The 26412-nt window shown below is 45.4% G+C and overlaps 57 non-coding genes and 5 pseudogenes across 57 annotated transcripts; all 62 read left to right on the top strand.

Moving 5' to 3' along the window:
- Positions 1–88: 88 nt before the first annotated feature.
- Positions 89–207, top strand: LOC118962692. The gene has a single exon (XR_005050024.1). It is a non-coding gene; the product is annotated as a 5S ribosomal RNA (ribosomal RNA).
- Positions 208–384: 177 nt separating this feature from the next.
- LOC118962740 lies at positions 385–503 on the top strand. The gene has a single exon (XR_005050072.1). It is a non-coding gene; the product is annotated as a 5S ribosomal RNA (ribosomal RNA).
- A 177-nt stretch (positions 504–680) lies between these two features.
- Positions 681–799, top strand: LOC118962691. Its single transcript, XR_005050023.1, has one exon. It is a non-coding gene; the product is annotated as a 5S ribosomal RNA (ribosomal RNA).
- A 177-nt stretch (positions 800–976) lies between these two features.
- LOC118962689 lies at positions 977–1095 on the top strand. The gene has a single exon (XR_005050021.1). It is a non-coding gene; the product is annotated as a 5S ribosomal RNA (ribosomal RNA).
- Positions 1096–1272: 177 nt separating this feature from the next.
- LOC118962743 lies at positions 1273–1391 on the top strand (annotated as a pseudogene).
- Positions 1392–1651: 260 nt separating this feature from the next.
- Positions 1652–1770, top strand: LOC118962769. The gene has a single exon (XR_005050091.1). It is a non-coding gene; the product is annotated as a 5S ribosomal RNA (ribosomal RNA).
- A 177-nt stretch (positions 1771–1947) lies between these two features.
- Positions 1948–2066, top strand: LOC118962688. Its single transcript, XR_005050020.1, has one exon. It is a non-coding gene; the product is annotated as a 5S ribosomal RNA (ribosomal RNA).
- A 260-nt stretch (positions 2067–2326) lies between these two features.
- On the top strand, positions 2327–2445 carry LOC118962671. The gene has a single exon (XR_005050003.1). It is a non-coding gene; the product is annotated as a 5S ribosomal RNA (ribosomal RNA).
- Positions 2446–2622: 177 nt separating this feature from the next.
- LOC118962719 lies at positions 2623–2741 on the top strand. Its single transcript, XR_005050051.1, has one exon. It is a non-coding gene; the product is annotated as a 5S ribosomal RNA (ribosomal RNA).
- A 260-nt stretch (positions 2742–3001) lies between these two features.
- LOC118962765 lies at positions 3002–3120 on the top strand. The gene has a single exon (XR_005050087.1). It is a non-coding gene; the product is annotated as a 5S ribosomal RNA (ribosomal RNA).
- Positions 3121–3297: 177 nt separating this feature from the next.
- LOC118962748 lies at positions 3298–3416 on the top strand (annotated as a pseudogene).
- A 260-nt stretch (positions 3417–3676) lies between these two features.
- On the top strand, positions 3677–3795 carry LOC118962772. Its single transcript, XR_005050094.1, has one exon. It is a non-coding gene; the product is annotated as a 5S ribosomal RNA (ribosomal RNA).
- Positions 3796–3972: 177 nt separating this feature from the next.
- On the top strand, positions 3973–4091 carry LOC118962687. The gene has a single exon (XR_005050019.1). It is a non-coding gene; the product is annotated as a 5S ribosomal RNA (ribosomal RNA).
- Positions 4092–4351: 260 nt separating this feature from the next.
- On the top strand, positions 4352–4470 carry LOC118962771. Its single transcript, XR_005050093.1, has one exon. It is a non-coding gene; the product is annotated as a 5S ribosomal RNA (ribosomal RNA).
- A 177-nt stretch (positions 4471–4647) lies between these two features.
- Positions 4648–4766, top strand: LOC118962686. The gene has a single exon (XR_005050018.1). It is a non-coding gene; the product is annotated as a 5S ribosomal RNA (ribosomal RNA).
- Positions 4767–5026: 260 nt separating this feature from the next.
- LOC118962770 lies at positions 5027–5145 on the top strand. The gene has a single exon (XR_005050092.1). It is a non-coding gene; the product is annotated as a 5S ribosomal RNA (ribosomal RNA).
- A 177-nt stretch (positions 5146–5322) lies between these two features.
- Positions 5323–5441, top strand: LOC118962685. Its single transcript, XR_005050017.1, has one exon. It is a non-coding gene; the product is annotated as a 5S ribosomal RNA (ribosomal RNA).
- A 260-nt stretch (positions 5442–5701) lies between these two features.
- On the top strand, positions 5702–5820 carry LOC118962723. The gene has a single exon (XR_005050055.1). It is a non-coding gene; the product is annotated as a 5S ribosomal RNA (ribosomal RNA).
- Positions 5821–5997: 177 nt separating this feature from the next.
- LOC118962684 lies at positions 5998–6116 on the top strand. The gene has a single exon (XR_005050016.1). It is a non-coding gene; the product is annotated as a 5S ribosomal RNA (ribosomal RNA).
- A 260-nt stretch (positions 6117–6376) lies between these two features.
- On the top strand, positions 6377–6495 carry LOC118962739. Its single transcript, XR_005050071.1, has one exon. It is a non-coding gene; the product is annotated as a 5S ribosomal RNA (ribosomal RNA).
- A 177-nt stretch (positions 6496–6672) lies between these two features.
- LOC118962725 lies at positions 6673–6791 on the top strand. Its single transcript, XR_005050057.1, has one exon. It is a non-coding gene; the product is annotated as a 5S ribosomal RNA (ribosomal RNA).
- A 177-nt stretch (positions 6792–6968) lies between these two features.
- LOC118962752 lies at positions 6969–7087 on the top strand (annotated as a pseudogene).
- A 260-nt stretch (positions 7088–7347) lies between these two features.
- LOC118962712 lies at positions 7348–7466 on the top strand. Its single transcript, XR_005050044.1, has one exon. It is a non-coding gene; the product is annotated as a 5S ribosomal RNA (ribosomal RNA).
- A 177-nt stretch (positions 7467–7643) lies between these two features.
- Positions 7644–7762, top strand: LOC118962683. Its single transcript, XR_005050015.1, has one exon. It is a non-coding gene; the product is annotated as a 5S ribosomal RNA (ribosomal RNA).
- Positions 7763–8022: 260 nt separating this feature from the next.
- On the top strand, positions 8023–8141 carry LOC118962738. Its single transcript, XR_005050070.1, has one exon. It is a non-coding gene; the product is annotated as a 5S ribosomal RNA (ribosomal RNA).
- A 177-nt stretch (positions 8142–8318) lies between these two features.
- Positions 8319–8437, top strand: LOC118962724. Its single transcript, XR_005050056.1, has one exon. It is a non-coding gene; the product is annotated as a 5S ribosomal RNA (ribosomal RNA).
- Positions 8438–8697: 260 nt separating this feature from the next.
- LOC118962701 lies at positions 8698–8816 on the top strand. The gene has a single exon (XR_005050033.1). It is a non-coding gene; the product is annotated as a 5S ribosomal RNA (ribosomal RNA).
- Positions 8817–8993: 177 nt separating this feature from the next.
- LOC118962682 lies at positions 8994–9112 on the top strand. The gene has a single exon (XR_005050014.1). It is a non-coding gene; the product is annotated as a 5S ribosomal RNA (ribosomal RNA).
- Positions 9113–9372: 260 nt separating this feature from the next.
- LOC118962690 lies at positions 9373–9491 on the top strand. Its single transcript, XR_005050022.1, has one exon. It is a non-coding gene; the product is annotated as a 5S ribosomal RNA (ribosomal RNA).
- A 177-nt stretch (positions 9492–9668) lies between these two features.
- On the top strand, positions 9669–9787 carry LOC118962681. Its single transcript, XR_005050013.1, has one exon. It is a non-coding gene; the product is annotated as a 5S ribosomal RNA (ribosomal RNA).
- Positions 9788–10047: 260 nt separating this feature from the next.
- Positions 10048–10166, top strand: LOC118962737. Its single transcript, XR_005050069.1, has one exon. It is a non-coding gene; the product is annotated as a 5S ribosomal RNA (ribosomal RNA).
- Positions 10167–10343: 177 nt separating this feature from the next.
- Positions 10344–10462, top strand: LOC118962722. Its single transcript, XR_005050054.1, has one exon. It is a non-coding gene; the product is annotated as a 5S ribosomal RNA (ribosomal RNA).
- A 177-nt stretch (positions 10463–10639) lies between these two features.
- Positions 10640–10758, top strand: LOC118962680. Its single transcript, XR_005050012.1, has one exon. It is a non-coding gene; the product is annotated as a 5S ribosomal RNA (ribosomal RNA).
- A 260-nt stretch (positions 10759–11018) lies between these two features.
- On the top strand, positions 11019–11137 carry LOC118962736. Its single transcript, XR_005050068.1, has one exon. It is a non-coding gene; the product is annotated as a 5S ribosomal RNA (ribosomal RNA).
- Positions 11138–11314: 177 nt separating this feature from the next.
- LOC118962678 lies at positions 11315–11433 on the top strand. The gene has a single exon (XR_005050010.1). It is a non-coding gene; the product is annotated as a 5S ribosomal RNA (ribosomal RNA).
- Positions 11434–11693: 260 nt separating this feature from the next.
- LOC118962679 lies at positions 11694–11812 on the top strand. Its single transcript, XR_005050011.1, has one exon. It is a non-coding gene; the product is annotated as a 5S ribosomal RNA (ribosomal RNA).
- Positions 11813–11989: 177 nt separating this feature from the next.
- On the top strand, positions 11990–12108 carry LOC118962677. The gene has a single exon (XR_005050009.1). It is a non-coding gene; the product is annotated as a 5S ribosomal RNA (ribosomal RNA).
- A 260-nt stretch (positions 12109–12368) lies between these two features.
- On the top strand, positions 12369–12487 carry LOC118962735. Its single transcript, XR_005050067.1, has one exon. It is a non-coding gene; the product is annotated as a 5S ribosomal RNA (ribosomal RNA).
- Positions 12488–12664: 177 nt separating this feature from the next.
- LOC118962726 lies at positions 12665–12783 on the top strand. Its single transcript, XR_005050058.1, has one exon. It is a non-coding gene; the product is annotated as a 5S ribosomal RNA (ribosomal RNA).
- Positions 12784–12960: 177 nt separating this feature from the next.
- On the top strand, positions 12961–13079 carry LOC118962676. The gene has a single exon (XR_005050008.1). It is a non-coding gene; the product is annotated as a 5S ribosomal RNA (ribosomal RNA).
- Positions 13080–13339: 260 nt separating this feature from the next.
- On the top strand, positions 13340–13458 carry LOC118962733. Its single transcript, XR_005050065.1, has one exon. It is a non-coding gene; the product is annotated as a 5S ribosomal RNA (ribosomal RNA).
- Positions 13459–13635: 177 nt separating this feature from the next.
- On the top strand, positions 13636–13754 carry LOC118962675. The gene has a single exon (XR_005050007.1). It is a non-coding gene; the product is annotated as a 5S ribosomal RNA (ribosomal RNA).
- A 260-nt stretch (positions 13755–14014) lies between these two features.
- LOC118962668 lies at positions 14015–14133 on the top strand. Its single transcript, XR_005050000.1, has one exon. It is a non-coding gene; the product is annotated as a 5S ribosomal RNA (ribosomal RNA).
- A 177-nt stretch (positions 14134–14310) lies between these two features.
- LOC118962674 lies at positions 14311–14429 on the top strand. The gene has a single exon (XR_005050006.1). It is a non-coding gene; the product is annotated as a 5S ribosomal RNA (ribosomal RNA).
- Positions 14430–14689: 260 nt separating this feature from the next.
- Positions 14690–14808, top strand: LOC118962764. Its single transcript, XR_005050086.1, has one exon. It is a non-coding gene; the product is annotated as a 5S ribosomal RNA (ribosomal RNA).
- A 260-nt stretch (positions 14809–15068) lies between these two features.
- On the top strand, positions 15069–15187 carry LOC118962763. The gene has a single exon (XR_005050085.1). It is a non-coding gene; the product is annotated as a 5S ribosomal RNA (ribosomal RNA).
- Positions 15188–15447: 260 nt separating this feature from the next.
- LOC118962750 lies at positions 15448–15566 on the top strand (annotated as a pseudogene).
- A 260-nt stretch (positions 15567–15826) lies between these two features.
- On the top strand, positions 15827–15945 carry LOC118962742 (annotated as a pseudogene).
- Positions 15946–16205: 260 nt separating this feature from the next.
- On the top strand, positions 16206–16324 carry LOC118962762. The gene has a single exon (XR_005050084.1). It is a non-coding gene; the product is annotated as a 5S ribosomal RNA (ribosomal RNA).
- A 260-nt stretch (positions 16325–16584) lies between these two features.
- Positions 16585–16703, top strand: LOC118962755. The gene has a single exon (XR_005050077.1). It is a non-coding gene; the product is annotated as a 5S ribosomal RNA (ribosomal RNA).
- Positions 16704–16963: 260 nt separating this feature from the next.
- LOC118962761 lies at positions 16964–17082 on the top strand. Its single transcript, XR_005050083.1, has one exon. It is a non-coding gene; the product is annotated as a 5S ribosomal RNA (ribosomal RNA).
- Positions 17083–17342: 260 nt separating this feature from the next.
- Positions 17343–17461, top strand: LOC118962760. Its single transcript, XR_005050082.1, has one exon. It is a non-coding gene; the product is annotated as a 5S ribosomal RNA (ribosomal RNA).
- A 260-nt stretch (positions 17462–17721) lies between these two features.
- LOC118962759 lies at positions 17722–17840 on the top strand. The gene has a single exon (XR_005050081.1). It is a non-coding gene; the product is annotated as a 5S ribosomal RNA (ribosomal RNA).
- Positions 17841–18100: 260 nt separating this feature from the next.
- On the top strand, positions 18101–18219 carry LOC118962662. Its single transcript, XR_005049994.1, has one exon. It is a non-coding gene; the product is annotated as a 5S ribosomal RNA (ribosomal RNA).
- Positions 18220–18479: 260 nt separating this feature from the next.
- Positions 18480–18598, top strand: LOC118962768. Its single transcript, XR_005050090.1, has one exon. It is a non-coding gene; the product is annotated as a 5S ribosomal RNA (ribosomal RNA).
- A 260-nt stretch (positions 18599–18858) lies between these two features.
- LOC118962670 lies at positions 18859–18977 on the top strand. Its single transcript, XR_005050002.1, has one exon. It is a non-coding gene; the product is annotated as a 5S ribosomal RNA (ribosomal RNA).
- Positions 18978–19237: 260 nt separating this feature from the next.
- Positions 19238–19356, top strand: LOC118962788. Its single transcript, XR_005050110.1, has one exon. It is a non-coding gene; the product is annotated as a 5S ribosomal RNA (ribosomal RNA).
- A 260-nt stretch (positions 19357–19616) lies between these two features.
- Positions 19617–19735, top strand: LOC118962758. Its single transcript, XR_005050080.1, has one exon. It is a non-coding gene; the product is annotated as a 5S ribosomal RNA (ribosomal RNA).
- Positions 19736–19995: 260 nt separating this feature from the next.
- On the top strand, positions 19996–20114 carry LOC118962757. The gene has a single exon (XR_005050079.1). It is a non-coding gene; the product is annotated as a 5S ribosomal RNA (ribosomal RNA).
- Positions 20115–20374: 260 nt separating this feature from the next.
- Positions 20375–20493, top strand: LOC118962756. The gene has a single exon (XR_005050078.1). It is a non-coding gene; the product is annotated as a 5S ribosomal RNA (ribosomal RNA).
- A 260-nt stretch (positions 20494–20753) lies between these two features.
- On the top strand, positions 20754–20872 carry LOC118962777. Its single transcript, XR_005050099.1, has one exon. It is a non-coding gene; the product is annotated as a 5S ribosomal RNA (ribosomal RNA).
- A 260-nt stretch (positions 20873–21132) lies between these two features.
- LOC118962766 lies at positions 21133–21251 on the top strand. Its single transcript, XR_005050088.1, has one exon. It is a non-coding gene; the product is annotated as a 5S ribosomal RNA (ribosomal RNA).
- The last annotated feature ends 5161 nt before the right edge of the window (positions 21252–26412 follow it).

The following is a 26412-nucleotide window of genomic DNA, read 5'->3' as shown; positions in this document are numbered from 1 at the left end:
AGGTTAGTTTGTATTTCATCCAACAATCTGTGCTACAAATTATGGCTACAGTATATGCAATTTCATCCACTTTTTGAGATTGCCTTTCGCTTGCGGCCACACTGGCCTGAGTACGCCTGATCTCGTCCGATCTCGGAAGCTAAGCAGGGTCGGGCCTGGTTAGTACTTGGATGGGAGACCGCCTGGGAATACCAGGTGCTGTAAGCTTTTTGTCACTGCCTTGTGGAATTTCAACTCTTTGTCCGTTTTTTCCCACAAGGCTGAAATATGTGCCCTCGCTTTGAAATAAGTAAGCAAGGTTAGTTTGTATTTCATCCAACAATCTGTGCTACAAATTATGGCTACAGTATATGCAATTTCATCCACTTTTTGAGATTGCCTTTCGCTTGCGGCCACACTGGCCTGAGTACGCCTGATCTCGTCCGATCTCGGAAGCTAAGCAGGGTCGGGCCTGGTTAGTACTTGGATGGGAGACCGCCTGGGAATACCAGGTGCTGTAAGTTTTTTGTCACTGCCTTGTGGAATTTCAACTCTTTGTCCGTTTTTTCCCACAAGGCTGAAATATGTGCCCTCGCTTTGAAATAAGTAAGCAAGGTTAGTTTGTATTTCATCCAACAATCTGTGCTACAAATTATGGCTACAGTATATGCAATTTCATCCACTTTTTGAGATTGCCTTTCGCTTGCGGCCACACTGGCCTGAGTACGCCTGATCTCGTCCGATCTCGGAAGCTAAGCAGGGTCGGGCCTGGTTAGTACTTGGATGGGAGACCGCCTGGGAATACCAGGTGCTGTAAGCTTTTTGTCACTGCCTTGTGGAATTTCAACTCTTTGTCCGTTTTTTCCCACAAGGCTGAAATATGTGCCCTCGCTTTGAAATAAGTAAGCAAGGTTAGTTTGTATTTCATCCAACAATCTGTGCTACAAATTATGGCTACAGTATATGCAATTTCATCCACTTTTTGAGATTGCCTTTTGCTTGCGGCCACACTGGCCTGAGTACGCCTGATCTCGTCCGATCTCGGAAGCTAAGCAGGGTCGGGCCTGGTTAGTACTTGGATGGGAGACCGCCTGGGAATACCAGGTGCTGTAAGCTTTTTGTCACTGCCTTGTGGAATTTCAACTCTTTGTCCGTTTTTTCCCACAAGGCTGAAATATGTGCCCTCGCTTTGAAATAAGTAAGCAAGGTTAGTTTGTATTTCATCCAACAATCTGTGCTACAAATTATGGCTACAGTATATGCAATTTCATCCACTTTTTGAGATTGCCTTTCGCTTGCGGCCACACTGGCCTGAGTACGCCTGATCTCGTCCGATCTCGGAAGCTAAGCAGGGTCGGTCCTGGTTAGTACTTGGATGGGAGACCGCCTGGGAATACCAGGTGCTGTAAGCTTTTTGTCACTGCCTTGTGGAATTTCAACTCTTTGTCCGTTTTTTCCCACAAGGCTGAAATATGTGCCCTCGCTTTGAAATAAGTAAGCAAGGTTAGTTTGTATTTCATCCAACAATCTGTGCTACAAATTATGGCTACAGTATATGCAATTTCTTCCACTTTTTGAGTGACACAAAGATGCTTATCTAAATGGTGGAAATGCAACAGCTGTTAATCAGGCTCACTTTGACTTTACATGGTGCACCAAGAGATAGTTTCTCGCTTATGGCCACACCGGCCTGAGTACGCCTGATCTCGTCCGATCTCGGAAGCTAAGCAGGGTCGGGCCTGGTTAGTACTTGGATGGGAGACCGCCTGGGAATACCAGGTGCTGTAAGCTTTTTGTCACTGCCTTGTGGAATTTCAACTCTTTGTCCGTTTTTTCCCACAAGGCTGAAATATGTGCCCTCGCTTTGAAATAAGTAAGCAAGGTTAGTTTGTATTTCATCCAACAATCTGTGCTACAAATTATGGCTACAGTATATGCAATTTCATCCACTTTTTGAGATTGCCTTTCGCTTGCGGCCACACTGGCCTGAGTACGCCTGATCTCGTCCGATCTCGGAAGCTAAGCAGGGTCGGGCCTGGTTAGTACTTGGATGGGAGACCGCCTGGGAATACCAGGTGCTGTAAGCTTTTTGTCACTGCCTTGTGGAATTTCAACTCTTTGTCCGTTTTTTCCCACAAGGCTGAAATATGTGCCCTCGCTTTGAAATAAGTAAGCAAGGTTAGTTTGTATTTCATCCAACAATCTGTGCTACAAATTATGGCTACAGTATATGCAATTTCTTCCACTTTTTGAGTGACACAAAGATGCTTATCTAAATGGTGGAAATGCAACAGCTGTTAATCAGGCTCACTTTGACTTTACATGGTGCACCAAGAGATAGTTTCTCGCTTACGGCCACACCGGCCTGAGTACGCCTGATCTCGTCCGATCTCGGAAGCTAAGCAGGGTCGGGCCTGGTTAGTACTTGGTTGGGAGACCGCCTGGGAATATCAGGTGCTGTAAGCTTTTTGTCACTGCCTTGTGGAATTTCAACTCTTTGTCCGTTTTTTCCCACAAGGCTGAAATATGTGCCCTCGCTTTGAAATAAGTAAGCAAGGTTAGTTTGTATTTCATCCAACAATCTGTGCTACAAATTATGGCTACAGTATATGCAATTTCATCCACTTTTTGAGATTGCCTTTCGCTTGCGGCCACACTGGCCTGAGTACGCCTGATCTCGTCCGATCTCGGAAGCTAAGCAGGGTCGGGCCTGGTTAGTACTTGGATGGGAGACCCCCTGGGAATACCAGGTGCTGTAAGCTTTTTGTCACTGCCTTGTGGAATTTCAACTCTTTGTCCGTTTTTTCCCACAAGGCTGAAATATGTGCCCTCGCTTTGAAATAAGTAAGCAAGGTTAGTTTGTATTTCATCCAACAATCTGTGCTACAAATTATGGCTACAGTATATGCAATTTCTTCCACTTTTTGAGTGACACAAAGATGCTTATCTAAATGGTGGAAATGCAACAGCTGTTAATCAGGCTCACTTTGACTTTACATGGTGCACCAAGAGATAGTTTCTCGCTTACGGCCACACCGGCCTGAGTACGCCTGATCTCGTCCGATCTCGGAAGCTAAGCAGGGTCGGGCCTGGTTAGTACTTGGATGGGAGACCTCCTGGGAATATCAGGTGCTGTAAGCTTTTTGTCACTGCCTTGTGGAATTTCAACTCTTTGTCCGTTTTTTCCCACAAGGCTGAAATATGTGCCCTCGCTTTGAAATAAGTAAGCAAGGTTAGTTTGTATTTCATCCAACAATCTGTGCTACAAATTATGGCTACAGTATATGCAATTTCATCCACTTTTTGAGATTGCCTTTCGCTTGCGGCCACACTGGCCTGAGTACGCCTGATCTCGTCCGATCTCGGAAGCTAAGCAGGGTCGGGCCTTGTTAGTACTTGGATGGGAGACCGCCTGGGAATACCAGGTGCTGTAAGCTTTTTGTCACTGCCTTGTGGAATTTCAACTCTTTGTCCGTTTTTTCCCACAAGGCTGAAATATGTGCCCTCGCTTTGAAATAAGTAAGCAAGGTTAGTTTGTATTTCATCCAACAATCTGTGCTACAAATTATGGCTACAGTATATGCAATTTCTTCCACTTTTTGAGTGACACAAAGATGCTTATCTAAATGGTGGAAATGCAACAGCTGTTAATCAGGCTCACTTTGACTTTACATGGTGCACCAAGAGATAGTTTCTCGCTTACGGCCACACCGGCCTGAGTACGCCTGATCTCGTCCGATCTCGGAAGCTAAGCAGGGTCGGGCCTGGTTAGTACTTGGATGGGAGACCGCCTGGGAATATCAGGTGCTGTAAGCTTTTTGTCATTGCCTTGTGGAATTTCAACTCTTTGTCCGTTTTTTCCCACAAGGCTGAAATATGTGCCCTCGCTTTGAAATAAGTAAGCAAGGTTAGTTTGTATTTCATCCAACAATCTGTGCTACAAATTATGGCTACAGTATATGCAATTTCATCCACTTTTTGAGAGTGCCTTTCGCTTGCGGCCACACTGGCCTGAGTACGCCTGATCTCGTCCGATCTCGGAAGCTAAGCAGGGTCGGGCCTGGTTAGTACTTGGATGGGAGACCGCCTGGGAATACCAGGTGCTGTAAGCTTTTTGTCACTGCCTTGTGGAATTTCAACTCTTTGTCCGTTTTTTCCCACAAGGCTGAAATATGTGCCCTCGCTTTGAAATAAGTAAGCAAGGTTAGTTTGTATTTCATCCAACAATCTGTGCTACAAATTATGGCTACAGTATATGCAATTTCTTCCACTTTTTGAGTGACACAAAGATGCTTATCTAAATGGTGGAAATGCAACAGCTGTTAATCAGGCTCACTTTGACTTTACATAGTGCACCAAGAGATAGATTCTCGCTTACGGCCACACCGGCCTGAGTACGCCTGATCTCGTCCGATCTCGGAAGCTAAGCAGGGTCGGGCCTGGTTAGTACTTGGATGGGAGACCGCCTGGGAATATCAGGTGCTGTAAGCTTTTTGTCACTGCCTTGTGGAATTTCAACTCTTTGTCCGTTTTTTCCCACAAGGCTGAAATATGTGCCCTCGCTTTGAAATAAGTAAGCAAGGTTAGTTTGTATTTCATCCAACAATCTGTGCTACAAATTATGGCTACAGTATATGCAATTTCATCCACTTTTTGAGATTGCCTTTCGCTTGCGGCCACACTGGCCTGAGTACGCCTGATCTCGTCCGATCTCGGAAGCTAAGCAGGGTCGGGCCTGGTTAGTACTTGGATGGGAGACCGCCTGGGAATACCAGGTGCTGTAAGCTTTTTGTCACTGCCTTGTGGAATTTCAACTCTTTGTCCGTTTTTTCCCACAAGGCTGAAATATGTGCCCTCGCTTTGAAATAAGTAAGCAAGGTTAGTTTGTATTTCATCCAACAATCTGTGCTACAAATTATGGCTACAGTATATGCAATTTCTTCCACTTTTTGAGTGACACAAAGATGCTTATCTAAATGGTGGAAATGCAACAGCTGTTAATCAGGCTCACTTTGACTTTACATAGTGCACCAAGAGATAGTTTCTCGCTTACGGCCACACCGGCCTGAGTACGCCTGATCTCGTCCGATCTCGGAAGCTAAGCAGGGTCGGGCCTGGTTAGTACTTGGATGGGAGACCGCCTGGGAATATCAGGTGCTGTAAGCTTTTTGTCACTGCCTTGTGGAATTTCAACTCTTTGTCCGTTTTTTCCCACAAGGCTGAAATATGTGCCCTCGCTTTGAAATAAGTAAGCAAGGTTAGTTTGTATTTCATCCAACAATCTGTGCTACAAATTATGGCTACAGTATATGCAATTTCATCCACTTTTTGAGATTGCCTTTCGCTTGCGGCCACACTGGCCTGAGTACGCCTGATCTCGTCCGATCTCGGAAGCTAAGCAGGGTCGGGCCTGGTTAGTACTTGGATGGGAGACCGCCTGGGAATACCAGGTGCTGTAAGCTTTTTGTCACTGCCTTGTGGAATTTCAACTCTTTGTCCGTTTTTTCCCACAAGGCTGAAATATGTGCCCTCGCTTTGAAATAAGTAAGCAAGGTTAGTTTGTATTTCATCCAACAATCTGTGCTACAAATTATGGCTACAGTATATGCAATTTCTTCCACTTTTTGAGTGACACAAAGATGCTTATCTAAATGGTGGAAATGCAACAGCTGTTAATCAGGCTCACTTTGACTTTACATAGTGCACCAAGAGATAGTTTCTCGCTTACGGCCACACCGGCCTGAGTACGCCTGATCTCGTCCGATCTCGGAAGCTAAGCAGGGTCGGGCCTGGTTAGTACTTGGATGGGAGACCGCCTGGGAATACCAGGTGCTGTAAGCTTTTTGTCACTGCCTTGTGGAATTTCAACTCTTTGTCCGTTTTTTCCCACAAGGCTGAAATATGTGCCCTCGCTTTGAAATAAGTAAGCAAGGTTAGTTTGTATTTCATCCAACAATCTGTGCTACAAATTATGGCTACAGTATATGCAATTTCATCCACTTTTTGAGATTGCCTTTCGCTTGCGGCCACACTGGCCTGAGTACGCCTGATCTCGTCCGATCTCGGAAGCTAAGCAGGGTCGGGCCTGGTTAGTACTTGGATGGGAGACCGCCTGGGAATACCAGGTGCTGTAAGCTTTTTGTCACTGCCTTGTGGAATTTCAACTCTTTGTCCGTTTTTTCCCACAAGGCTGAAATATGTGCCCTCGCTTTGAAATAAGTAAGCAAGGTTAGTTTGTATTTCATCCAACAATCTGTGCTACAAATTATGGCTACAGTATATGCAATTTCTTCCACTTTTTGAGTGACACAAAGATGCTTATCTAAATGGTGGAAATGCAACAGCTGTTAATCAGGCTCACTTTGACTTTACATGGTGCACCAAGAGATAGTTTCTCGCTTACGGCCACACCGGCCTGAGTACGCCTGATCTCGTCCGATCTCGGAAGCTAAGCAGGGTCCGGCCTGGTTAGTACTTGGATGGGAGACCGCCTGGGAATACCAGGTGCTGTAAGCTTTTTGTCACTGCCTTGTGGAATTTCAACTCTTTGTCCGTTTTTTCCCACAAGGCTGAAATATGTGCCCTCGCTTTGAAATAAGTAAGCAAGGTTAGTTTGTATTTCATCCAACAATCTGTGCTACAAATTATGGCTACAGTATATGCAATTTCATCCACTTTTTGAGATTGCCTTTCGCTTGCGGCCACACTGGCCTGAGTACGCCTGATCTCGTCTGATCTCGGAAGCTAAGCAGGGTCGGGCCTGGTTAGTACTTGGATGGGAGACCGCCTGGGAATACCAGGTGCTGTAAGCTTTTTGTCACTGCCTTGTGGAATTTCAACTCTTTGTCCGTTTTTTCCCACAAGGCTGAAATATGTGCCCTCGCTTTGAAATAAGTAAGCAAGGTTAGTTTGTATTTCATCCAACAATCTGTGCTACAAATTATGGCTACAGTATATGCAATTTCATCCACTTTTTGAGATTGCCTTTCGCTTGCGGCCACACTGGCCTGAGTACGCCTGATCTCGTCCGATCTCGGAAGCTAAGCAGGGTCGGGTCTGGTTAGTACTTGGATGGGAGACCGCCTGGAAATACCAGGTGCTGTAAGCTTTTTGTCACTGCCTTGTGGAATTTCAACTCTTTGTCCGTTTTTTCCCACAAGGCTGAAATATGTGCCCTCGCTTTGAAATAAGTAAGCAAGGTTAGTTTGTATTTCATCCAACAATCTGTGCTACAAATTATGGCTACAGTATATGCAATTTCTTCCACTTTTTGAGTGACACAAAGATGCTTATCTAAATGGTGGAAATGCAACAGCTGTTAATCAGGCTCACTTTGACTTTACATAGTGCACCAAGAGATAGTTTCTCGCTTACGGCCACACCGGCCTGAGTACGCCTGATCTCGTCCGATCTCGGAAGCTAAGCAGGGTCGGGCCTGGTTAGTACTTGGATGGGAGACCGCCTGGGAATACCAGGTGCTGTAAGCTTTTTGTCACTGCCTTGTGGAATTTCAACTCTTTGTCCGTTTTTTCCCACAAGGCTGAAATATGTGCCCTCGCTTTGAAATAAGTAAGCAAGGTTAGTTTGTATTTCATCCAACAATCTGTGCTACAAATTATGGCTACAGTATATGCAATTTCATCCACTTTTTGAGATTGCCTTTTGCTTGCGGCCACACTGGCCTGAGTACGCCTGATCTCGTCCGATCTCGGAAGCTAAGCAGGGTCGGGCCTGGTTAGTACTTGGATGGGAGACCGCCTGGGAATACCAGGTGCTGTAAGCTTTTTGTCACTGCCTTGTGGAATTTCAACTCTTTGTCCGTTTTTTCCCACAAGGCTGAAATATGTGCCCTCGCTTTGAAATAAGTAAGCAAGGTTAGTTTGTATTTCATCCAACAATCTGTGCTACAAATTATGGCTACAGTATATGCAATTTCTTCCACTTTTTGAGTGACACAAAGATGCTTATCTAAATGGTGGAAATGCAACAGCTGTTAATCAGGCTCACTTTGACTTTACATGGTGCACCAAGAGATAGTTTCTTGCTTACGGCCACACCGGCCTGAGTACGCCTGATCTCGTCCGATCTCGGAAGCTAAGCAGGGTCCGGCCTGGTTAGTACTTGGATGGGAGACCGCCTGGGAATACCAGGTGCTGTAAGCTTTTTGTCACTGCCTTGTGGAATTTCAACTCTTTGTCCGTTTTTTCCCACAAGGCTGAAATATGTGCCCTCGCTTTGAAATAAGTAAGCAAGGTTAGTTTGTATTTCATCCAACAATCTGTGCTACAAATTATGGCTACAGTATATGCAATTTCATCCACTTTTTGAGATTGCCTTTCGCTTGCGGCCACACTGGCCTGAGTACGCCTGATCTCGTCTGATCTCGGAAGCTAAGCAGGGTCGGGCCTGGTTAGTACTTGGATGGGAGACCGCCTGGGAATACCAGGTGCTGTAAGCTTTTTGTCACTGCCTTGTGGAATTTCAACTCTTTGTCCGTTTTTTCCCACAAGGCTGAAATATGTGCCCTCGCTTTGAAATAAGTAAGCAAGGTTAGTTTGTATTTCATCCAACAATCTGTGCTACAAATTATGGCTACAGTATATGCAATTTCTTCCACTTTTTGAGTGACACAAAGATGCTTATCTAAATGGTGGAAATGCAACAGCTGTTAATCAGGCTCACTTTGACTTTACATAGTGCACCAAGAGATAGTTTCTCGCTTACGGCCACACCGGCCTGAGTACGCCTGATCTCGTCCGATCTCGGAAGCTAAGCAGGGTCGGGCCTGGTTAGTACTTGGATGGGAGACCGCCTGGGAATACCAGGTGCTGTAAGCTTTTTGTCACTGCCTTGTGGAATTTCAACTCTTTGTCCGTTTTTTCCCACAAGGCTGAAATATGTGCCCTCGCTTTGAAATAAGTAAGCAAGGTTAGTTTGTATTTCATCCAACAATCTGTGCTACAAATTATGGCTACAGTATATGCAATTTCATCCACTTTTTGAGATTGCCTTTCGCTTGCGGCCACACTGGCCTGAGTACGCCTGATCTCGTCCGATCTCGGAAGCTAAGCAGGGTCGGGCCTGGTTAGTACTTGGATGGGAGACCGCCTGGGAATACCAGGTGCTGTAAGCTTTTTGTCACTGCCTTGTGGAATTTCAACTCTTTGTCCGTTTTTTCCCACAAGGCTGAAATATGTGCCCTCGCTTTGAAATAAGTAAGCAAGGTTAGTTTGTATTTCATCCAACAATCTGTGCTACAAATTATGGCTACAGTATATGCAATTTCTTCCACTTTTTGAGTGACACAAAGATGCTTATCTAAATGGTGGAAATGCAACAGCTGTTAATCAGGCTCACTTTGACTTTACATAGTGCACCAAGAGATAGTTTCTCGCTTACGGCCACACCGGCCTGAGTACGCCTGATCTCGTCCGATCTCGGAAGCTAAGCAGGGTCGGGCCTGGTTAGTACTTGGATGGGAGACCGCCTGGGAATACCAGGTGCTGTAAGCTTTTTGTCACTGCCTTGTGGAATTTCAACTCTTTGTCCGTTTTTTCCCACAAGGCTGAAATATGTGCCCTCGCTTTGAAATAAGTAAGCAAGGTTAGTTTGTATTTCATCCAACAATCTGTGCTACAAATTATGGCTACAGTATATGCAATTTCATCCACTTTTTGAGATTGCCTTTCGCTTGCGGCCACACTGGCCTGAGTACGCCTGATCTCGTCCGATCTCGGAAGCTAAGCAGGGTCGGGCCTGGTTAGTACTTGGATGGGAGACCGCCTGGGAATACCAGGTGCTGTAAGCTTTTTGTCACTGCCTTGTGGAATTTCAACTCTTTGTCCGTTTTTTCCCACAAGGCTGAAATATGTGCCCTCGCTTTGAAATAAGTAAGCAAGGTTAGTTTGTATTTCATCCAACAATCTGTGCTACAAATTATGGCTACAGTATATGCAATTTCTTCCACTTTTTGAGTGACACAAAGATGCTTATCTAAATGGTGGAAATGCAACAGCTGTTAATCAGGCTCACTTTGACTTTACATGGTGCACCAAGAGATAGTTTCTCGCTTACGGCCACACCGGCCTGAGTACGCCTGATCTCGTCCGATCTCGGAAGCTAAGCAGGGTCCGGCCTGGTTAGTACTTGGATGGGAGACCGCCTGGGAATACCAGGTGCTGTAAGCTTTTTGTCACTGCCTTGTGGAATTTCAACTCTTTGTCCGTTTTTTCCCACAAGGCTGAAATATGTGCCCTCGCTTTGAAATAAGTAAGCAAGGTTAGTTTGTATTTCATCCAACAATCTGTGCTACAAATTATGGCTACAGTATATGCAATTTCATCCACTTTTTGAGATTGCCTTTCGCTTGCGGCCACACTGGCCTGAGTACGCCTGATCTCGTCTGATCTCGGAAGCTAAGCAGGGTCGGGCCTGGTTAGTACTTGGATGGGAGACCGCCTGGGAATACCAGGTGCTGTAAGCTTTTTGTCACTGCCTTGTGGAATTTCAACTCTTTGTCCGTTTTTTCCCACAAGGCTGAAATATGTGCCCTCGCTTTGAAATAAGTAAGCAAGGTTAGTTTGTATTTCATCCAACAATCTGTGCTACAAATTATGGCTACAGTATATGCAATTTCATCCACTTTTTGAGATTGCCTTTCGCTTGCGGCCACACTGGCCTGAGTACGCCTGATCTCGTCCGATCTCGGAAGCTAAGCAGGGTCGGGCCTGGTTAGTACTTGGATGGGAGACCGCCTGGGAATACCAGGTGCTGTAAGCTTTTTGTCACTGCCTTGTGGAATTTCAACTCTTTGTCCGTTTTTTCCCACAAGGCTGAAATATGTGCCCTCGCTTTGAAATAAGTAAGCAAGGTTAGTTTGTATTTCATCCAACAATCTGTGCTACAAATTATGGCTACAGTATATGCAATTTCTTCCACTTTTTGAGTGACACAAAGATGCTTATCTAAATGGTGGAAATGCAACAGCTGTTAATCAGGCTCACTTTGACTTTACATGGTGCACCAAGAGATAGTTTCTCGCTTACGGCCACACCGGCCTGAGTACGCCTGATCTCGTCCGATCTCGGAAGCTAAGCAGGGTCCGGCCTGGTTAGTACTTGGATGGGAGACCGCCTGGGAATACCAGGTGCTGTAAGCTTTTTGTCACTGCCTTGTGGAATTTCAACTCTTTGTCCGTTTTTTCCCACAAGGCTGAAATATGTGCCCTCGCTTTGAAATAAGTAAGCAAGGTTAGTTTGTATTTCATCCAACAATCTGTGCTACAAATTATGGCTACAGTATATGCAATTTCATCCACTTTTTGAGATTGCCTTTCGCTTGCGGCCACACTGGCCTGAGTACGCCTGATCTCGTCCGATCTCGGAAGCTAAGCAGGGTCGGGCCTGGTTAGTACTTGGATGGGAGACCGCCTGGGAATACCAGGTGCTGTAAGCTTTTTGTCACTGCCTTGTGGAATTTCAACTCTTTGTCCGTTTTTTCCCACAAGGCTGAAATATGTGCCCTCGCTTTGAAATAAGTAAGCAAGGTTAGTTTGTATTTCATCCAACAATCTGTGCTACAAATTATGGCTACAGTATATGCAATTTCTTCCACTTTTTGAGTGACACAAAGATGCTTATCTAAATGGTGGAAATGCAACAGCTGTTAATCAGGCTCACTTTGACTTTACATAGTGCACCAAGAGATAGTTTCTCGCTTACGGCCACACCGGCCTGAGTACGCCTGATCTCGTCCGATCTCGGAAGCTAAGCAGGGTCGGGCCTGGTTAGTACTTGGATGGGAGACCGCCTGGGAATACCAGGTGCTGTAAGCTTTTTGTCACTGCCTTGTGGAATTTCAACTCTTTGTCCGTTTTTTCCCACAAGGCTGAAATATGTGCCCTCGCTTTGAAATAAGTAAGCAAGGTTAGTTTGTATTTCATCCAACAATCTGTGCTACAAATTATGGCTACAGTATATGCAATTTCATCCACTTTTTGAGATTGCCTTTCGCTTGCGGCCACACTGGCCTGAGTACGCCTGATCTCGTCCGATCTCGGAAGCTAAGCAGGGTCGGGCCTGGTTAGTACTTGGATGGGAGACCGCCTGGGAATACCAGGTGCTGTAAGCTTTTTGTCACTGCCTTGTGGAATTTCAACTCTTTGTCCGTTTTTTCCCACAAGGCTGAAATATGTGCCCTCGCTTTGAAATAAGTAAGCAAGGTTAGTTTGTATTTCATCCAACAATCTGTGCTACAAATTATGGCTACAGTATATGCAATTTCTTCCACTTTTTGAGTGACACAAAGATGCTTATCTAAATGGTGGAAATGCAACAGCTGTTAATCAGGCTCACTTTGACTTTACATGGTGCACCAAGAGATAGTTTCTCGCTTACGGCCACACCGGCCTGAGTACGCCTGATCTCGTCCGATCTCGGAAGCTAAGCAGGGTCCGGCCTGGTTAGTACTTGGATGGGAGACCGCCTGGGAATACCAGGTGCTGTAAGCTTTTTGTCACTGCCTTGTGGAATTTCAACTCTTTGTCCGTTTTTTCCCACAAGGCTGAAATATGTGCCCTCGCTTTGAAATAAGTAAGCAAGGTTAGTTTGTATTTCATCCAACAATCTGTGCTACAAATTATGGCTACAGTATATGCAATTTCATCCACTTTTTGAGATTGCCTTTCGCTTGCGGCCACACTGGCCTGAGCACGCCTGATCTCGTCTGATCTCGGAAGCTAAGCAGGGTCGGGCCTGGTTAGTACTTGGATGGGAGACCGCCTGGGAATACCAGGTGCTGTAAGCTTTTTGTCACTGCCTTGTGGAATTTCAACTCTTTGTCCGTTTTTTCCCACAAGGCTGAAATATGTGCCCTCGCTTTGAAATAAGTAAGCAAGGTTAGTTTGTATTTCATCCAACAATCTGTGCTACAAATTATGGCTACAGTATATGCAATTTCATCCACTTTTTGAGATTGCCTTTCGCTTGCGGCCACACTGGCCTGAGTACGCCTGATCTCGTCCGATCTCGGAAGCTAAGCAGGGTCGGGCCTGGTTAGTACTTGGATGGGAGACCGCCTGGGAATACCAGGTGCTGTAAGCTTTTTGTCACTGCCTTGTGGAATTTCAACTCTTTGTCCGTTTTTTCCCACAAGGCTGAAATATGTGCCCTCGCTTTGAAATAAGTAAGCAAGGTTAGTTTGTATTTCATCCAACAATCTGTGCTACAAATTATGGCTACAGTATATGCAATTTCTTCCACTTTTTGAGTGACACAAAGATGCTTATCTAAATGGTGGAAATGCAACAGCTGTTAATCAGGCTCACTTTGACTTTACATGGTGCACCAAGAGATAGTTTCTCGCTTACGGCCACACCGGCCTGAGTACGCCTGATCTCGTCCGATCTCGGAAGCTAAGCAGGGTCCGGCCTGGTTAGTACTTGGATGGGAGACCGCCTGGGAATACCAGGTGCTGTAAGCTTTTTGTCACTGCCTTGTGGAATTTCAACTCTTTGTCCGTTTTTTCCCACAAGGCTGAAATATGTGCCCTCGCTTTGAAATAAGTAAGCAAGGTTAGTTTGTATTTCATCCAACAATCTGTGCTACAAATTATGGCTACAGTATATGCAATTTCATCCACTTTTTGAGATTGCCTTTCGCTTGCGGCCACACTGGCCTGAGTACGCCTGATCTCGTCCGATCTCGGAAGCTAAGCAGGGTCGGGCCTGGTTAGTACTTGGATGGGAGACCGCCTGGGAATACCAGGTGCTGTAAGCTTTTTGTCACTGCCTTGTGGAATTTCAACTCTTTGTCCGTTTTTTCCCACAAGGCTGAAATATGTGCCCTCGCTTTGAAATAAGTAAGCAAGGTTAGTTTGTATTTCATCCAACAATCTGTGCTACAAATTATGGCTACAGTATATGCAATTTCTTCCACTTTTTGAGTGACACAAAGATGCTTATCTAAATGGTGGAAATGCAACAGCTGTTAATCAGGCTCACTTTGACTTTACATAGTGCACCAAGAGATAGTTTCTCGCTTACGGCCACACCGGCCTGAGTACGCCTGATCTCGTCCGATCTCGGAAGCTAAGCAGGGTCGGGCCTGGTTAGTACTTGGATGGGAGACCGCCTGGGAATACCAGGTGCTGTAAGCTTTTTGTCACTGCCTTGTGGAATTTCAACTCTTTGTCCGTTTTTTCCCACAAGGCTGAAATATGTGCCCTCGCTTTGAAATAAGTAAGCAAGGTTAGTTTGTATTTCATCCAACAATCTGTGCTACAAATTATGGCTACAGTATATGCAATTTCATCCACTTTTTGAGATTGCCTTTCGCTTGCGGCCACACTGGCCTGAGTACGCCTGATCTCGTCCGATCTCGGAAGCTAAGCAGGGTCGGGCCTGGTTAGTACTTGGATGGGAGACCGCCTGGGAATACCAGGTGCTGTAAGCTTTTTGTCACTGCCTTGTGGAATTTCAACTCTTTGTCCGTTTTTTCCCACAAGGCTGAAATATGTGCCCTCGCTTTGAAATAAGTAAGCAAGGTTAGTTTGTATTTCATCCAACAATCTGTGCTACAAATTATGGCTACAGTATATGCAATTTCTTCCACTTTTTGAGTGACACAAAGATGCTTATCTAAATGGTGGAAATGCAACAGCTGTTAATCAGGCTCACTTTGACTTTACATAGTGCACCAAGAGATAGTATCTCGCTTACGGCCACACCTGCCTGAGTACGCCTGATCTCGTCCGATCTCGGAAGCTAAGCAGGGTCGGGCCTGGTTAGTACTTGGATGGGAGACCGCCTGGGAATACCAGGTGCTGTAAGCTTTTTGTCACTGCCTTGTGGAATTTCAACTCTTTGTCCGTTTTTTCCCACAAGGCTGAAATATGTGCCCTCGCTTTGAAATAAGTAAGCAAGGTTAGTTTGTATTTCATCCAACAATCTGTGCTACAAATTATGGCTACAGTATATGCAATTTCTTCCACTTTTTGAGTGACACAAAGATGCTTATCTAAATGGTGGAAATGCAACAGCTGTTAATCAGGCTCACTTTGACTTTACATAGTGCACCAAGAGATAGTTTCTCGCTTACGGCCACACCTGCCTGAGTACGCCTGATCTCGTCCGATCTCGGAAGCTAAGCAGGGTCGGGCCTGGTTAGTACTTGGATGGGAGACCGCCTGGGAATACCAGGTGCTGTAAGCTTTTTGTCACTGCCTTGTGGAATTTCAACTCTTTGTCCGTTTTTTCCCACAAGGCTGAAATATGTGCCCTCGCTTTGAAATAAGTAAGCAAGGTTAGTTTGTATTTCATCCAACAATCTGTGCTACAAATTATGGCTACAGTATATGCAATTTCTTCCACTTTTTGAGTGACACAAAGATGCTTATCTAAATGGTGGAAATGCAACAGCTGTTAATCAGGCTCACTTTGACTTTACATAGTGCACCAAGAGATAGTATCTCGCTTACGGCCACACCTGCCTGAGTACGCCTGATCTCGTCCGATCTCGGAAGCTAAGCAGGGTCATGCCTGGTTAGTACTTGGATGGGAGACCGCCTGGGAATACCAGGTGCTGTAAGCTTTTTGTCACTGCCTTGTGGAATTTCAACTCTTTGTCCGTTTTTTCCCACAAGGCTGAAATATGTGCCCTCGCTTTGAAATAAGTAAGCAAGGTTAGTTTGTATTTCATCCAACAATCTGTGCTACAAATTATGGCTACAGTATATGCAATTTCTTCCACTTTTTGAGTGACACAAAGATGCTTATCTAAATGGTGGAAATGCAACAGCTGTTAATCAGGCTCACTTTGACTTTACATAGTGCACCAAGAGATAGTTTCTCGCTTACGGCCACACCGGCCTGAGTACGCCTGATCTCGTCCCATCTCGGAAGCTAAGCAGGGTCGGGCCTGGTTAGTACTTGGATGGGAGACCGCCTGGGAATACCAGGTGCTGTAAGCTTTTTGTCACTGCCTTGTGGAATTTCAACTCTTTGTCCGTTTTTTCCCACAAGGCTGAAATATGTGCCCTCGCTTTGAAATAAGTAAGCAAGGTTAGTTTGTATTTCATCCAACAATCTGTGCTACAAATTATGGCTACAGTATATGCAATTTCTTCCACTTTTTGAGTGACACAAAGATGCTTATCTAAATGGTGGAAATGCAACAGCTGTTAATCAGGCTCACTTTGACTTTACATAGTGCACCAAGAGATAGTATCTTGCTTACGGCCACACCTGCCTGAGTACGCCTGATCTCGTCCGATCTCGGAAGCTAAGCAGGGTCGGGCCTGGTTAGTACTTGGATGGGAGACCGCCTGGGAATACCAGGTGCTGTAAGCTTTTTGTCACTGCCTTGTGGAATTTCAACTCTTTGTCCGTTTTTTCCCACAAGGCTGAAATATGTGCCCTCGCTTTGAAATAAGTAAGCAAGGTTAGTTTGTATTTCATCCAACAATCTGTGCTACAAATTATGGCTACAGTATATGCAATTTCTTCCACTTTTTGAGTGACACAAAGATGCTTATCTAAATGGTGGAAATGCAACAGCTGTTAATCAGGCTCACTTTGACTTTACATAGTGCACCAAGAGATAGTTTCTCGCTTACGGCCACACCTGCCTGAGTACGCCTGATCCCGTCCGATCTCGGAAGCTAAGCAGGGTCGGGCCTGGTTAGTACTTGGATGGGAGACCGCCTGGGAATACCAGGTGCTGTAAGCTTTTTGTCACTGCCTTGTGGAATTTCAACTCTTTGTCCGTTTTTTCCCACAAGGCTGAAATATGTGCCCTCGCTTTGAAATAAGTAAGCAAGGTTAGTTTGTATTTCATCCAACAATCTGTGCTACAAATTATGGCTACAGTATATGCAATTTCTTCCACTTTTTGAGTGACACAAAGATGCTTATCTAAATGGTGGAAATGCAACAGCTGTTAATCAGGCTCACTTTGACTTTACATAGTGCACCAAGAGATACTATCTCGCTTACGGCCACACCTGCCTGAGTACGCCTGATCTCGTCCGATCTCGGAAGCTAAGCAGGGTCGGGCCTGGTTAGTACTTGGATGGGAGACCGCCTGGGAATACCAGGTGCTGTAAGCTTTTTGTCACTGCCTTGTGGAATTTCAACTCTTTGTCCGTTTTTTCCCACAAGGCTGAAATATGTGCCCTCGCTTTGAAATAAGTAAGCAAGGTTAGTTTGTATTTCATCCAACAATCTGTGCTACAAATTATGGCTACAGTATATGCAATTTCTTCCACTTTTTGAGTGACACAAAGATGCTTATCTAAATGGTGGAAATGCAACAGCTGTTAATCAGGCTCACTTTGACTTTACATAGTGCACCAAGAGATAGTATCTCGCTTACGGCCACACCTGCCTGAGTACGCCTGATCTCGTCCGATCTCGGAAGCTAAGCAGGGTCGGGCCTGGTTAGTACTTGGATGGGAGACCGCCTGGGAATACCAGGTGCTGTAAGCTTTTTGTCACTGCCTTGTGGAATTTCAACTCTTTGTCCGTTTTTTCCCACAAGGCTGAAATATGTGCCCTCGCTTTGAAATAAGTAAGCAAGGTTAGTTTGTATTTCATCCAACAATCTGTGCTACAAATTATGGCTACAGTATATGCAATTTCTTCCACTTTTTGAGTGACACAAAGATGCTTATCTAAATGGTGGAAATGCAACAGCTGTTAATCAGGCTCACTTTGACTTTACATAGTGCACCAAGAGATAGTATCTTGCTTACGGCCACACCTGCCTGAGTACGCCTGATCTCGTCCGATCTCGGAAGCTAAGCAGGGTCGGGCCTGGTTAGTACTTGGATGGGAGACCGCCTGGGAATACCAGGTGCTGTAAGCTTTTTGTCACTGCCTTGTGGAATTTCAACTCTTTGTCCGTTTTTTCCCACAAGGCTGAAATATGTGCCCTCGCTTTGAAATAAGTAAGCAAGGTTAGTTTGTATTTCATCCAACAATCTGTGCTACAAATTATGGCTACAGTATATGCAATTTCTTCCACTTTTTGAGTGACACAAAGATGCTTATCTAAATGGTGGAAATGCAACAGCTGTTAATCAGGCTCACTTTGACTTTACATAGTGCACCAAGAGATAGTTTCTCGCTTACGGCCACACCTGCCTGAGTACGCCTGATCCCGTCCGATCTCGGAAGCTAAGCAGGGTCGGGCCTGGTTAGTACTTGGATGGGAGACCGCCTGGGAATACCAGGTGCTGTAAGCTTTTTGTCACTGCCTTGTGGAATTTCAACTCTTTGTCCGTTTTTTCCCACAAGGCTGAAATATGTGCCCTCGCTTTGAAATAAGTAAGCAAGGTTAGTTTGTATTTCATCCAACAATCTGTGCTACAAATTATGGCTACAGTATATGCAATTTCTTCCACTTTTTGAGTGACACAAAGATGCTTATCTAAATGGTGGAAATGCAACAGCTGTTAATCAGGCTCACTTTGACTTTACATAGTGCACCAAGAGATAGTATCTCGCTTACGGCCACACCTGCCTGAGTACGCCTGATCTCGTCTGATCTCGGAAGCTAAGCAGGGTCGGGCCTGGTTAGTACTTGGATGGGAGACCGCCTGGGAATACCAGGTGCTGTAAGCTTTTTGTCACTGCCTTGTGGAATTTCAACTCTTTGTCCGTTTTTTCCCACAAGGCTGAAATATGTGCCCTCGCTTTGAAATAAGTAAGCAAGGTTAGTTTGTATTTCATCCAACAATCTGTGCTACAAATTATGGCTACAGTATATGCAATTTCTTCCACTTTTTGAGTGACACAAAGATGCTTATCTAAATGGTGGAAATGCAACAGCTGTTAATCAGGCTCACTTTGACTTTACATAGTGCACCAAGAGATAGTATCTCGCTTACGGCCACACCTGCCTGAGTACGCCTGATCTCGTCCGATCTCGGAAGCTAAGCAGGGTCGGGCCTGGTTAGTACTTGGATGGGACACCGCCTGGGAATACCAGGTGCTGTAAGCTTTTTGTCACTGCCTTGTGGAATTTCAACTCTTTGTCCGTTTTTTCCCACAAGGCTGAAATATGTGCCCTCGCTTTGAAATAAGTAAGCAAGGTTAGTTTGTATTTCATCCAACAATCTGTGCTACAAATTATGGCTACAGTATATGCAATTTCTTCCACTTTTTGAGTGACACAAAGATGCTTATCTAAATGGTGGAAATGCAACAGCTGTTAATCAGGCTCACTTTGACTTTACATAGTGCACCAAGAGATAGTTTCTCGCTTACGGCCACACCGGCCTGAGTACGCCTGATCTCGTCCGATCTCGGAAGCTAAGCAGGGTCGGGCCTGGTTAGTACTTGGATGGGAGACCGCCTGGGAATACCAGGTGCTGTAAGCTTTTTGTCACTGCCTTGTGGAATTTCAACTCTTTGTCCGTTTTTTCCCACAAGGCTGAAATATGTGCCCTCGCTTTGAAATAAGTAAGCAAGGTTAGTTTGTATTTCATCCAACAATCTGTGCTACAAATTATGGCTACAGTATATGCAATTTCTTCCACTTTTTGAGTGACACAAAGATGCTTATCTAAATGGTGGAAATGCAACAGCTGTTAATCAGGCTCACTTTGACTTTACATAGTGCACCAAGAGATAGTATCTCGCTTACGGCCACACCTGCCTGAGTACGCCTGATCTCGTCCGATCTCGGAAGCTAAGCAGGGTCGGGCCTGGTTAGTACTTGGATGGGAGACCGCCTGGGAATACCAGGTGCTGTAAGCTTTTTGTCACTGCCTTGTGGAATTTCAACTCTTTGTCCGTTTTTTCCCACAAGGCTGAAATATGTGCCCTCGCTTTGAAATAAGTAAGCAAGGTTAGTTTGTATTTCATCCAACAATCTGTGCTACAAATTATGGCTACAGTATATGCAATTTCTTCCACTTTTTGAGTGACACAAAGATGCTTATCTAAATGGTGGAAATGCAACAGCTGTTAATCAGGCTCACTTTGACTTTACATAGTGCACCAAGAGATAGTATCTCGCTTACGGCCACACCTGCCTGAGTACGCCTGATCTCGTCCGATCTCGGAAGCTAAGCAGGGTCGGGCCTGGTTAGTACTTGGATGGGAGACCGCCTGGGAATACCAGGTGCTGTAAGCTTTTTGTCACTGCCTTGTGGAATTTCAACTCTTTGTCCGTTTTTTCCCACAAGGCTGAAATATGTGCCCTCGCTTTGAAATAAGTAAGCAAGGTTAGTTTGTATTTCATCCAACAATCTGTGCTACAAATTATGGCTACAGTATATGCAATTTCTTCCACTTTTTGAGTGACACAAAGATGCTTATCTAAATGGTGGAAATGCAACAGCTGTTAATCAGGCTCACTTTGACTTTACATAGTGCACCAAGAGATAGTATCTCGCTTACGGCCACACCTGCCTGAGTACGCCTGATCTCGTCCGATCTCGGAAGCTAAGCAGGGTCGGGCCTGGTTAGTACTTGGATGGGAGACCGCCTGGGAATACCAGGTGCTGTAAGCTTTTTGTCACTGCCTTGTGGAATTTCAACTCTTTGTCCGTTTTTTCCCACAAGGCTGAAATATGTGCCCTCGCTTTGAAATAAGTAAGCAAGGTTAGTTTGTATTTCATCCAACAATCTGTGCTACAAATTATGGCTACAGTATATGCAATTTCTTCCACTTTTTGAGTGACACAAAGATGCTTATCTAAATGGTGGAAATGCAACAGCTGTTAATCAGGCTCACTTTGACTTTACATAGTGCACCAAGAGATAGTTTCTCGCTTACGGCCACACCGGCCTGAGTACGCCTGATCTCGTCCGATCTCGGAAGCTAAGCAGGGTCGGGCCTGGTTAGTACTTGGATGGGAGACCGCCTGGGAATACCAGGTGCTGTAAGCTTTTTGTCACTGCCTTGTGGAATTTCAACTCTTTGTCCGTTTTTTCCCACAAGGCTGAAATATGTGCCCTCGCTTTGAAATAAGTAAGCAAGGTTAGTTTGTATTTCATCCAACAATCTGTGCTACAAATTATGGCTACAGTATATGCAATTTCTTCCACTTTTTGAGTGACACAAAGATGCTTATCTAAATGGTGGAAATGCAACAGCTGTTAATCAGGCTCACTTTGACTTTACATGGTGCACCAAGAGATATTTTCTTGCTTACGGCCACACCGGCCTGAGTACGCCTGATCTCGTCCGATCTCGGAAGCTAAGCAGGGTCGGGCCTGGTTAGTACTTGGATGGGAGACCGCCTGGGAATACCAGGTGCTGTAAGCTTTTTGTCACTGCCTTGTGGAATTTCAACTCTTTGTCCGTTTTTTCCCACAAGGCTGAAATATGTGCCCTCGCTTTGAAATAAGTAAGCAAGGTTAGTTTGTATTTCATCCAACAATCTGTGCTACAAATTATGGCTACAGTATATGCAATTTCATCCACTTTTTGAGTGACACAAAGATGCTTATCTAAATGGTGGAAATGCAACAGCTGTTAATCAGGCTCACTTTGACTTTACATAGTGCACCAAGAGATAGTTTCTCGCTTACGGCCACACCGGCCTGAGTACGCACCTGTTGATGGGTAATTGACGCACGTGTGAGTGATTGCGCTGAGACTGAGTGTTTGCTCTAGAGAGTTTGTGTTGGAGTTTTGAGCTTTTTGAAGTACAATTTCTTTTTGTAAATTGATTAAGTTAGATTTATAGTTTGGGGTTGTTCCCCGGCAGCATATTGCTGTTTGGGGGACTTTCCTCCTGTCGTTATTCGGATGGATACAATGGCTTTGACCAACGCTGGAAAAAAGACTACGAACAAAGGAAACATGGATAATGGCGCTGCAGCAAGACAGGCGCAAAAATATGAAAAGAATTTAACAGTGGCTGTTGAAATTATGGGAGAAGAGAAGATTACAATGATGGAGGTATTGAGAGGGATTAAAGAAGTTTGTGGACTGGTCTGCGGCTGTCGGGTCAAAGATGAAAAGCGATTTGAAGTGACGCTGTCAAGTGCGAGAGGGAAAGAAAAACTGATGGATGGATTTAAAATCCGGAGCTGTCGAATCATGGCAAAGGATCTATCGCTGGATGAGATGGTTGTATCCTTCTTAAACCTCCCAGTATATATTACAGACGAGGACATCACAGAGCGGCTAAGAGCATGGGGTGTGTCTGCTATATCGCCGGTGAAAAGGCGCTACTGGCCGGGGACGGACATTGCTGATGGGACGCGCTTCTGTAAAGTTAGGTTCACAGACACTGTGCGCTCGTTGCCATATTCTGCCAAATTTGAAACGTTGGAAGGGGCTGAGTACTTCAGAGTAATACACGATCGGCAGGTCAAGGTCTGTAGGCTGTGTATCCAGCCAGGGCACGTGCTACGAGAGTGCCCTGATTTCGCATGTCATAAGTGTGGTGAGCAGGGGCATTACGCACGAGAGTGCAATGGGAGGAGAGAGCGAGGTTGTGTTGGATGCGGGAGGGGTGTAGCGCAGTGCTCCTGTCCCCATGGGGAAGGTGCTCAGGACTGGGCATCACAGGATTTCAGCGCAAATAGTGTCGTGGAGGAGAACGAGGTGGAGGAAGCTGGGGAGGAAATTGGCATGAGTGAGCAACCCCAGGGAGAGAAGGAGGACGAAGAACAGAGGCAGCCAGAGGAGGAAGTGGAGACGGAGCCTTGTATTGAAGGAAGGGAGGCACCCAAAGATGGAGGGATAAGCTCAAGCCTAGACGATGTAGAGTTGGAGGGCGATCCTCGTGGAGAGGGGGGCTCCTCTAGGGAGGTGGATAATGCAAGGGATGACTCTCGCAAACGTAAAGAGTCTGAAGAAGAGCTGTCGGAGGAAGAGTTGGAGTACATACAATCAATGCGTTGGGATAGTAAAAGGAACAGGATAACCAAGAAGAAAAAGAAGAAAAAAGATCAATCATGATGGACTGGATTCATCCCCTCTTTATAGTCATAATGGTGTCTATTAATTAGTATCTATTAACACCAATGGACTTCGTAGCAAAGAAAAGCTAGAGCTGGTGTTGGAAGCCTTCTCTGCGGATATATTATGTCTTCAGGAGACCCATTGGACTGAGCCGTATATGGATAATGTAAGGCAGAGATGGAATGGACTAATGTACGTGAGTAATGGTACTGTGCGGGCATGTGGGGTAGCTATTTTGGTAAAACATGACGTTGTGTCTAACTTAAATTTGTTATGTGCTGACACTGTGGGTCGAATGGTGGGAGTGGGTTTCACTTATCAAGATATGGAGTACTCGTTGTACAATGTCTATGCTCCTAATAATGAAATTGAGAGGAGGGTTATGTTTATGTCTATGGGAGGATTATGTGGGAAAAACTGTTTGCTTGTTGGGGATTTTAATGTATGGATGGATAGGCTAGATGCCTCAAGTAGCGCACATTTTAGCTCTGACTCATCTCGGGGAGCGCTATTAAGGCTAATGAGGGATGAGGATTGGGTGGATATATGGAGGGAGAGGAATCCAGATAAGCGGGTGTTCTCTCGAAGACAAGTGGTGAGGGGTGAGCTCAAGCAGTCACGTATAGATTTGTGTCTCACTCATAGAGAGGTTGCGCACTTGGTTGTGGGGGTAAAGTATTCACACACATTTTTTAGTGACCATGATGCTCTGCTTTTCAGGCTGGGTGCATCAGGGGAGGGGAGGGGAGGGGGGGTGGTTTGTGGTGTCTTAATGCCAGTATGCTGAAGGATGAGGTGTTTAGGGCAGCAGTGAAAGAGTGTGTGAATGACGCCGTGTCAGATCCTTTATTTGAGTCGGATGTGAGTGTGTGGTGGGAAGGATTAAAAGGGGAGTTCAAGCGGCTGGCAATATCTAGTGCAAGACGGGCAAATGTGACAAGGAGGAGGGAGGAGGGGATTCTTAAATCTCGCCTGTTATTGGAGTTAGAAAAGGTAGAAAACTGCCCAGGCTATGATGTGACAGAGTACCTGAGGGTGAGGGAGGAGTTGAGGGTCGTAGAGAGGCACAGGTGCATGGGGGCAGTGGTGAGGAGTAGAGCACAGTATGTGGTGGAGGGGGAGAGAAATACTGCTTTTTTCCTGGGGTTAGAAAGGAGGAAGCAGGAAAGGAGTTTTCTAACTGAGCTGATAAATGAGAGGGGGGAGAGGGTGACAGATCTGGAAGGAATTTTGAATACAGTGCATTCTTTTTATAAGGGCTTATTTACGTCGGGTGGGGTAGATGAAGTGTGTATGAGAAGAGTGCTAGACGCAGTAGAGGCTAGGGTGTCGACTGAGGATGTAGAGATGTGTGATGCTGATTTTACATTGGCAGAGGTTAAAGCTGCCATATTGGGCCTGAACTTGAATAAGAGCCCGGGTTCAGATGGTCTTACTGCAGAGTTTTACCGTGAGTTTAGTGACATACTGGCCCCACTAATGCTGCGTGTGTATGTGTGTATGGAGGAGAAGAGGGTAGTCCCTGAATCTTTAGCTATGGGTGTGTTGACTGTGTTGTACAAAGGGAAGGGGAGCAGACTGAAATTAGAGAACTACAGACCAATAACCCTTTTGAACTCCGACAATAAGGTGCTTGCGAAGATAATGGCTAATAGGTTGAATAAGGTGATGGGAAGCATCATAGCACCTACTCAGGCCTATGGAGTTCCGGGGCGGGATGTAGTGGACACCCTCTGCACTATCCGGGATGTGGTGAAGCAGATGGGGGAGGTGGGTGGGGCGGTGCTCTGTCTAGATCTGAATAAAGCCTTTGATCGGGTGGAGCATCGGTTCCTGTTAGAGGCCTTGGAAAGATTTGGGTTCGGGCCTCGTCTTAAAGGATGGGTGAAGCTTTTGTATGGGTCAGCGTGCAGTGTCGTGAAATGTAATGGTGTGCTGACTGATCCTTTTCCCCTGGGCAGGTCTGTTAGGCAGGGTTGTCCATTGTCTGCACTACTATACAGCGTCTCAGTAGAGCCTTTAGCGGCGTTTGTAAAGCGGAATGGAGGAGTGCATGGAGTGGACCTCCCGGGGGGAGGCGTCAGTGTACTGCATCATTATGCTGATGACACCACCTGTACTTTGCGGGATGGAGAGAGTGTGAATTGTCTGATGAAGTGTTTTGATGTGTATGGGAGAGCTTCTGGGGCTAAGGTGAATGTAGAAAAGTCTCAAATGTTATGTGCTGATGATACTGTTATGTCTACATGTAACATTCCTTTTAAGACTGTTAAGGGGCATGTGAGAATTTTGGGTGTGAATATTGGGGTAGATGAGCGGGAGGCGAGGGACTTAACTTGGACAGGGGTGATTAATAAAATAAAGACGACTCTGAATTACTGGAAACAAAGGAAATTAAAATTGAGGGGGAAAGTGGTTGTGGTGAATGCATTGTTAATGTCAAAATGTGTGTATACCTTAGGGGTTATGGACATGCCTGTATGGGCTCTGAAGGGAATTAATAATTTAATGTCTGATTTCCTGTGGGGTGGGAAGGGGGTGAAGATTGCTCATGATGTAATGATAGCAGATTATGATAGGGGTGGTTTGAGATTAATAGATCTGGAGGTGAAGTTAAAAGCCATGAGGGTGAAGAGAGTACAACGGTTTTTGTATGGGGAGGAGGGTCAGGGGTGGAAGGAGTTTTTCAGGCATTGGTTGCATAGGAGTGGAGGTTGTGGAGATTATGGGTTGTTAATGTGTTTCAAGCCCAGCATGTATGCAGAGGTGCCTGAGTTTTATCAGGAGGTGTTCAGGGCCTGGGCGGAGTTCTTACCGCAAGTAAGTTATGAGTGTGACTCTATTGGGGTGATTTTGAATATACCAGTTTTTCTGAACCCAATGCTGAAATCAGAGGGAAAGATGCTGGAGAGTAAGGTAATAATGAAGGCGGGTATGATAAGACTGAGGGACTTTAGGTATGAGGTGGTGCCAGGGTTCCTGCCTGAGCAGGCGATCGTAGATACTGTCTGGGGGGTAGATGAGGATGTCAGGAAAGGGATGGTGTTGAGAATGTATGATAGGATAAAGGAGTGTGTTCCAGGGGAGTGGGTGAGGCTGTTGGACAATCATTTGAGTAATGGAGTCTTAGAGACCTTGCCTGTGTTGCAGGTGAAATGTGGGGAGAAAATGCAAGCCTTATCCTCTACCCAGGTGAGGGCCGTATACTGGGCGCTTATTACCAGGAAGGTCAGGGCGCCTGCATCGGAGAAAGTGTGGAGGCAAGTTTTTCCAGGGATGGAAGTTGAGAGGTTGTGGGAAAACATGGTAGTGAGGCTCAATAGTATTGAATGTACCCATTTTGATTTTATGTTGAGGCACAACCGTGTTTTTACCAAGGTGGTGTTACATCAGGTAGACAGGTCAGTGTCTCGTGTGTGTGATGTATGCACAGACAAAGATGAAAATCTGATGCACATGATGTTTGAATGTGTTGATGTAGCTGGGTTCCATGTGAGGTTGAGGGACATTG

Source organism: Oncorhynchus mykiss, unplaced genomic scaffold (assembly GCF_013265735.2).
Source record: "Oncorhynchus mykiss isolate Arlee unplaced genomic scaffold, USDA_OmykA_1.1 un_scaffold_792, whole genome shotgun sequence".
Lineage (NCBI taxonomy): Eukaryota > Metazoa > Chordata > Actinopteri > Salmoniformes > Salmonidae > Oncorhynchus > Oncorhynchus mykiss.
The sequence above is the reverse complement of the archived record's forward strand: the minus strand, read 5'-3'. Positions and strand labels throughout refer to the sequence as shown.